At 44.2% G+C, this 8552-nt stretch overlaps 1 protein-coding gene across 1 annotated transcript in view; it reads left to right on the top strand.

Moving 5' to 3' along the window:
- The first annotated feature begins 852 nt into the window (after positions 1–852).
- Positions 853–8552, top strand: part of BCAS3 (BCAS3 microtubule associated cell migration factor) — a 467769-nt gene continuing 460069 nt past the window's right edge. Inside the window, exon 1 of the mRNA XM_083379706.1 lies at positions 853–1006. The gene's annotated coding sequence lies outside the window, so the exon portion shown is untranslated. The remainder of the gene's footprint in view (positions 1007–8552) is intronic.

Here is an 8552-nt window from a genome sequence, read left to right as displayed (position 1 = left end):
GAAAAACTCTCAGCCACTGTCTTGCTTAAGAACAAGAAATTTTGGGCTGAAATGTGGTCACAAGTCAAGGACTACCTGTACTAGTGCAAAATATTGCATAATTCAAGATTCTTCTTTTTATTTTACTGTCTCTAATGCAGGGTTAGGAATTCTGGGAATTGAAGTCCACAGGTTGTGCAAGGGCCATAATTGCCCACTTTTGTACTAGACCTTCCTGATTCTTTAATTCAGCACCTTAATCAGTAGACTAAAGGAAAAAATATTGACAGAATAACGGCGTTAGAAGGGACCGTAATTTTGTGAATGAACAGCTCTTAATTTTATTAATGAAGAGCCCTTAATTTTGTGAAAATTAAGACCTTTTCATAAGCTTATGCCCTGATTTTTAAAAAGCTACTTTGTCAAATAACCCTTTGTCCCTCTCTATACCCTTTGCTATCTCTACCCTTTTCTATCTCTACAAGTCCTGAAGGCGCTTTATGTTTACGTCATTGCATCAGCCGCGGCTTGACGTCACACGCCTCGTCCTCAGTTTGCCCCATCCCAAGTGGAAAGCGGTAAACAACCTTCCCTTTCGTCACGGGTGGGTGTGGCTCACGCGTAAACGACAAACACGAATCCCATTGGGTGGCTCAGCACCGGCTGCAACATCTCAAGCACCTCCTCCTCCTCCTTTGAGACCCGGATGTAAACAACCCTCCCTCCCCCTCCCCCCCCCGCAGGTGTGATCGTCGAAAGCCTCCAAAAGGTCGAGCTTTCTCAACCTAGCTTAGTTGCGGCGATTGGGCAAGAGGGGAAACGTCGGGGGAGAGAGAGAGAGAGCGAGCGAGAGTGACAACCACCCTTGGCGAGTGTTGCCAAGCGCCTGGCGGGCCACTGATTGGATCGGAAGGCGGACCAGCACCCGCCTCCCCTTGCCGACCATTGGCTGTCAGTGCGGCGGCCGGTGAGAGGGTCCCAAATATTGCCAGGGAGGGGAGAAAGCGAGGCGCTTCAACCGCAGCAGGTAGACGGAGGGAGGGGGGGAGGAGGAGGAGGAGGGGGGGCATTATGGGAAGCGCGAGCGGTGGGTGGGGCTTCTTGGGAGGGGGAGGGGGAGGGAGAAGCCAGGCTGACAGGAAAGGTGGGGGAGGGTCGTGTGAGGGAGCCAATTTGGGGGGGGGCACGTGGGCAAAGGAGTGTCTGAGGCGGCCTAGTGGGGGGGGGTATTCCTCCCCCCCCCATTGCCCTCAAGCCTCCGAGGTTTCCTTCTCCCCCCACGCTCCTCTTTTCCACTCACGGCAGCCCTGCGAGGTAGGCCAGCCTCAAGAAGGCTCCACACCCATTTGCACTACTCAGGTGACCCTGAAGACACAGGTCAACCTCCAAGTGGCCTCAACAGCTCTGAAAGGATGCAAATGACCAGCTGTCCGCAATTAGTATATTTCCTTCCATTCCCCAACCAGCCAGTCATCCAGCATGAAAATGAAACGGTCGCAAACCCCCCCCAGTCACGTGATCTCCACCTGCGACCTTCCCAGCCAGCTTCTGACAAGCAGTTCAAACTGAATTTGCTTAATGAAAAGTTGGGATAACGATGACCTGGATGACTGGGAATCTCCATAGACATCTTTTGACAAAGAGACACTCTTTAGAACTGACCACGTAGCATATGCATTTCCTTTCTCTCCGAATTATTACCTAACAAATGCAGTGATTCACTTTAACAACTGTGGCAAAAGGTCGTAAGATGGGGAAAAACTCTCAGCCACTGTCTTGCTTAAGAACAAGAAATTTTGGGCTGAAATGTGGTCACAAGTCAAGGACTACCTGTACTAGTGCAAAATATTGCATAATTCAAGATTCAGCTAGTGGGGGGGTATTCCTCCCCCCCCCATTGCCCTCAAGCCTCCGAGGTTTCCTTCTCCCCCCACGCTCCTCTTTTCCACTCATGGCAGCCCTGCGAGGTAGGCCAGCCTCAAGAGAGCTAGACTGACCCCGAAGCCCATAATGCTGAGCCTGTAGGGCTGCCAGATCTGGGGCACAGGCCTTCCTTGGCCCTTTGGGCTTCAGGGTCCAGGTATCATTTGAAGCCCTGGTTTTCACAACTGGGGGGTGGGGGGAGGGGGGTTGAGCCAGGCCTTTTCACCCTCCTGTCATGGTTGTGGCCGGAATAGGGAAGGGTAGGGTAGGATAGTTGGAAGGGACCTTGGAGGTCATCTAGTCCAACCCCCTGCTCAGGCAGGAAAACCTATACCGTTTCAGTCAAATGGCTGTCCAGTCTCCTCTTAAAAACTTCCAGTGTTGGAGCATTCACCGCTTCTGGAGGCAGGTTGTTCCACGGGTTAATTGTTCTCACTGTCAGGAAGTATAATAATAATAATAATAATAATAATAATAATAATAATAATAATAATAATAATAAGAAGAAGAAGAAGAAGAAGAAGAAGTTGGAAGGGACCTTGGAGGTCATCTAGTCCAACCCCATGCTCAGGCAGGAAACCTTATACCATTTCAGACAAATGAGTGTCCAGTCTCTTCTTAAAAATGTCCAGTGTTGGAGCATTCACCGCTTCTGGAGGCAGGTTGTTCCACGGGTTAATTGTTCTCACTGTCAGGAAGTATAATAATAATAATAATAATAATAATAATAATAATAATAATAATAATAATAATAATAATAATAATAAGAAGAAGAAGAAGAAGAAGTTGGAAGGGACCTTGGAGGTCATCTAGTCCAACCCCATGCTCAGGCAGGAAACCTTATACCATTTCAGACAAATGAGTGTCCAGTCTCTTCTTAAAAATGTCCAGTGTTGGAGCATTCACAGCTTCTCGAGGCAAGGAGTTCCACTGGTTGATTGTTCTCACTGTCAGGAAATTTCTCCTTAATTCAAGGTTGCTCCTCCATGAGTTTCCATCCGTTGCTTCTTGTACTGCTTTCAGGTGCTTTGGAGAATAGCTTGACTCCCTCTTCTTTGGGGCAGCCCCTGAGATAGTGGAAGACTGTTATCATATCCCCCCTAGTCCTTCTTTTCATTAAACTAGACAGACTCAATTCCAGCAGCCATTCCTTATATGTTTTAGCCTCCAGTCCCCTGATCATCTCTGTTGCTCTTCTCTGCACTTTTTCTAGAGTCTCAACATCTTTTTTACATTGTGTGACCAAAACTGGATGCAGTATTCCAAGTGTGGCCTTACCAAGGTGTTGTAAAGTGGTATCAACACTTCACGTGATCTTGATTCTCTCCCTCTGTTAATGCAGCCTAGCACTGTGTTGGCTTTTTTGGCAGCTGCAGCACACTGCTGGCTCATATTTAAGTGATTGTCCACTAGGACTCCGAGATCTCTCTCACAGTTACTATCTAAAAGGACCCACCAAGGAAATTCTACTAATGAGGCTTTTATTTGGGAAATCTAATTTAATTCTTTTTTTAATACTGCGGTTTTATTATGATATTAATTTTTAGCGTGTACAGGTAGTCCTTGACTTACTGAGCCCAAATTTTCTGCTCCTAAGCAAGACAGTTAACGTAAGTCCCTGCCCTATTTTTTTAGGACCTTTGTTGCCATGGTTGCTAAACAATCACTACAGTTGTTAAATTAGTAACACGGTTCTTAAATGAATTTGGTTCATAAACTACCTCAAATGAGCCCAAACTTTATCTTGCTAAGCAAGACAATTCAGTGAGTTTTGCCCCATTTTATGATTTTTTCTGCTCCAGTTGTTAAGTGAATCACTGCCACCGTTAATTTAGTAACACAGTTTTTAAGTGAATCTGGCTTTCCCTTTGACTTTGTTTATCGGAAGTTCGCAAAAGGTGATCAGATGTTTCTGAGACACTGCAACCGTCATAAATATGAACAAGTTGCCATGCATCTGTGTTTTGATCGTGTGACCAGAGGGATGTTGTAAGTGTGTTAAACTTTTATAAATCACTTTTTTCAGTGCTGTTGTAACGTTAACCAGTCACTAAACAAACAGTTGTTAGTTGGATTTACCTAGAGTTGTTCAGAAGTCCAACCGGAAAATCCACATACATAAACTATAGTTGACAGAGCTGTTGGGGTCACAAGGAATTAAGATGTGATATGGTTAGTTTATTTACAGTTTAGCATGACGTAAAATCAGCCAGCTATGGGTGATTGATCAATCATACTGTAGCATTTTGTATGAATTATTGTATATCAGAATCAAACACGTAATTCTATGGTTGTGGGGTTCTTGGTGATCTCTGAGTTTGGTGATTTTCTTGCAGATGCTTCATTACTAGGTAACATCAGTCCTGTAACATAATGAGGGCAAATCCCACTCTCTTTTAGCACTGTTGATGTTACCTAGATGGGTAATCAAATGTCTGCAAGAAAATAAAACAGTTCAACCCTGAGCTACAAATATTCTTTTCAATTAATATTATGCTTGGTGTAAACCAGAGACTGGCTTTTGTGTAGGATAGAGGTAAGAATTCATGAAAAGGGCTATTTGATGTAATGTATGTGATTGAATAAGGAATGAGTGAGGCGAATACTTGGACATACGGTATTATTTATGTTTAGCATGAGTGTAATGATATCTGTATGTCATTTGATCATATCACAAATAAAATTACTGAATATTCAAATGAGATAACAACAAACGTGACCTGGGATATAGAGTGTATTTGCACAACATTCGTAACCATGGATAATTTAATGAAGGTATATTCAATTAAACCAATGTTGAATATACCTTCATTAAATTATCCACTCTATATTCCAGGTCACATTTGTTGTTATCACATTTGAATATTCAATGTTGAAGTTTGCAAAATACATTGAACTGTAAACTGAGCAGTGACACATTAACTAAAAGCCAGTTGGCTAGTTTGAGCTTCACTATTTCATGCAAACCAAGCTGCCATATTCTGCAAACTCTAAAAGGCCACTGGTTTCCTTTAATCAGATTAATGAATAACACAATAACTATTCATGCTCAGTACCATCCTTCCCCCCCCCCCCCGCCACTACTCACAAGACACCAAATTTATTTGAATAGTGTATGCTACTACCAAGCAGCCTGATTGATGTTGTGTGAATCTAGCTAATTTATTTCATAAGCTATTTGTTGACATACTTGGCCATGGGTAACTGACTCAATTTTCTGGATTTGCATGTTAACTATACACTAACCACATAATTAATTTGTGTGTCAGTGTGTTGTGCGAACACAGTCATCGCTGGACGTTGTCCATTGATAACCAGTGCTGTGATTTGGCACACTGCATTCTCACTGCTTGATAACTACTACTTCAGTGATTGCATTTTTAATTTATATTAGGCCAGCGGAATAAAAAGCTTTTTTTTGCCTTTTATTTTATTGATCAATCCAAAAGATGATTTAGGCAACACTTGGCCAGTTAATCTGTTATAACGTTAGGAAAGAACGGGATTGAAAGGTCCCATTTTGTTGGGTATCTTAATTGTAGGGCATGGAAAGCTAACTTTATAATGTTGGTGGGGTTACCTACTAATTTGAAAGCAAACGGTAGTGAAAGAGCAAGAATGTAAGTCAGTTTAAGAAAATAGGGGTTTCTCAAAAAACAACAACCCAAAAGAGCCTTTTTCACTCCCTATGGAACAAATTCGTAGCTGTTTTTTCCCCTTTAATACCTAGTTCAGGGGTAGGCAACCTTGGTTCTTTTATGACTCATGGACTTCAACTCCCAGAATTCCTGAGCCAGCTGGCTTAGGAATTCTGGGAGTTGAAGTCCATGAGTCATAAAAGAGCCAAGGTTGCCTACCCCTGCTGCTGTGGCAGTTTGAGATAAAAAAGCAGGGGCTGGAGTAGAATGGAGGGGACAACCACGTCTATAGGCACAGGTTGGCCTTGACTTACAACAGATTGTTTAGTGACCGTTTGACGTTACAACAGCAGTGGGGAAAAAGCGACATGACCATTTTTCACACTTAATGACCGTTGCAGCATTCCCCAGGGTCACGTCATCGAAATTCAGACGCTTGGCAACTCGACTCATTTTTATGATGGCCGCAGTGTCCTTTTGGGACTTTCTGACGAGCGAAGTCAATGGGGGAAGCCCGATTGGCTTAACGACTTGTTAATTTAACAATTGAAGTGATTCTCTTAACGGTTCTGGCAAGAAAGGTCATAAAATGGGGCAAAACTCACCTAACAACTATCTCAGCAGGAGCAATTTTGGGCTCGATTGTGGTTGTATGTTGAGGAATACCAGCTTCAGATTTGGGGGGTATCAAAACATACCTACTGTGGCCCCCTGCTGGTCAGGTACATCTACGTGCCTGAAGGAGTCTTTTGAACTCATCCGTGGGCTTCTTTAAATGGCAATTCAAAATAGTAAAATAAAAGACAAAATAAAAGACAAAATAATAATTAAAAAACCACAACTTTTGACCTTAGGAAACAATTACCTTGTTTTTCTTGGACAGCATACATGTTTAAAAAGGGCAAGGAAGAAGGCATAGCTGAGAATCAGTCAATGTCGAAGAAATCCTGTAAACCAGGGCTTTTCAACCAGTGGTACGGGTACCACCTGTGGTACATTGGCACCTGGCAGGTGGTATGCAACCATCCTAGAAAAGTGGTAGCGGGGGAGGGGAATGAGCTGAACCGGTGGCAGCACCGCACAAGCCTGAGCGAGAGACGGCTGGAGCTGCAGGGCTGTCAGGGCTCAGCGGAAGCGCCAGGATCAGTGCCAGGATCCAGCTGGAGCTCAGCACTGATCCTGGCGCTTCTGCTGAGCCCAGAAGAAGCGCTGATCAGCTGGAATGTCGCAGCATCTCCAGGGTCTTGTGATTTTCATTCAGATGCTTGGCAACTGATTCATGTTTATGACGGTCACAGTGTCCCAGGGTCATGTGAAGTGACCAAAACCTGCTGCAACCACCCAGCAGACGGGGGGGGGGAATAAAAACCCCACCCCCGCTGCCAATCCTGAACAGAAATGCTCACAACAATGGAAACCTCGGACAGGAGGAAGAGCGCTGCCGGGCGGGCAGGTAGGTGTCTTGCTCGGCTGTGGCTTGAGGGGCACTTTTTTCAGTGCCGTTGTAACTTCGAACAGTCACTAAGCGAACTGTTGCAAGTCAAGGACTACCTCTACTTCATTACTGTTTTCCTTTTTTTGCTTAGTGACAGGTTCAAAGTTACCATGGCACTGAAAAAAGCGCCCCCCAAGCTACAGCCGAACAAGACATCTGCCTGCCCGCGCCGCCCGGCGGCACTCTTCCTTCTGTCCGAGGTTTTCATGGTTGTGAACATTGGCAGCGGGGGTGGGATGAGGGAGTGTTTAGTTTTTATTCCCCCCCATCTGCTGGGTGGTTGCAGCAGGTTTTGGTCACTTCACATGACCCTGGTACACTGTGACCGTCATAAATATGAATCAGTTGCCAAGCATCTGAATGTAAATCACAAGACCCTGGAGATGCTGCAACATTCCAGCTGATCGGCGCTTCTTCTGGGCCCTGACAGCCCTGCAGCTGTAGCCGTCTCTCGCTGAGGCTTGTGCAGTGCTGCCACCGGTTCAGCTCATTCCCTTCCCCCGCTGCCACTTTTCTAGGATGGTTGCATACCACCTGCCAGGTGCCAATGTACCACAGGTGGTACCCGTACCACTGGTTGAAAAGCCCTGTCCTAGAGGCTCAACCCCAACCCTTTTGACCTTTCAAAGGGCCTTGGAGACATGGCTTTGTCTCTGACCTTAGGGATCCTGGGGAGTTATGGAATGCATGAAATAGTTCTATTTGTTTGTAAGTTATCAATTGCACGGGTTTTACGGATCATTGTTTTAATTGCTTTGATTTATTTCGCTATGTTTTTTGCTGTTGTTGTTTTGGCGATTTATTTGTATGTTTTAATCCAGTTGGATAAATCTCCTAGCAGTTCTAGAAAGCTGGGTTTAGGTATGTTTTAAACCCATGTTTAGACTGTAAGACGAAGGAAGACCTGTCCCTATTTTGCTGAGGGTTTGTTTTTTTTTTACAACAAAGGCTTTTAATATCTCTTGTACCCCAGGATAACGGAAAGAAGGTCATAGAAGATAGATGGTTTCAGATCACCCTTTTCCCTGGAGACTGGAAGTTGGTTGATTCCATATTTAGTTGTGCTTTGTTTCGGGCACACCTTTTGAAATAAAGTCTGGTGAGTTTAGTTATTATAATTATTATTTGTTAAATTTATTCGCCACCTACCGGTATCTCACCGTTGGTCTACTCTAGGCAGCAGTTAACTCGTAGCCTCACTGATTTCAGTGGTAATTTTGTGTATCGCACCAAACTATATTGTCCTTGTTTCATTTTAGCTTAGTGGGAATTGGATGAAGTGACCACTGAGTTAGGATTGACTTAATTTTTCTGTTACTTCTATCTACATACGAAGACTGAGGTAATTTGGGCATTTTTTAAGGCAGGGCTTTGGAGATTCCAATTTAAGGTTTTAAGCCGTGGCAGGTCAAATGTAGCATTGATCCATCATCACTTGCCTTTTCTGACCTGCTGATTTTGCTGTTTGCATACCTTTTGATAGCAGTTCCTTTTTTAAACAATGCTGTTGATGATCG

The sequence above is a fragment of the Vipera ursinii genome (assembly GCF_947247035.1).
Source record: "Vipera ursinii genome assembly, chromosome: 1".
Classification (NCBI taxonomy): domain Eukaryota; kingdom Metazoa; phylum Chordata; class Lepidosauria; order Squamata; family Viperidae; genus Vipera; species Vipera ursinii.
Note: the sequence above shows the minus strand (reverse complement) of the source record. Positions and strands in the feature narration are given on the sequence as shown.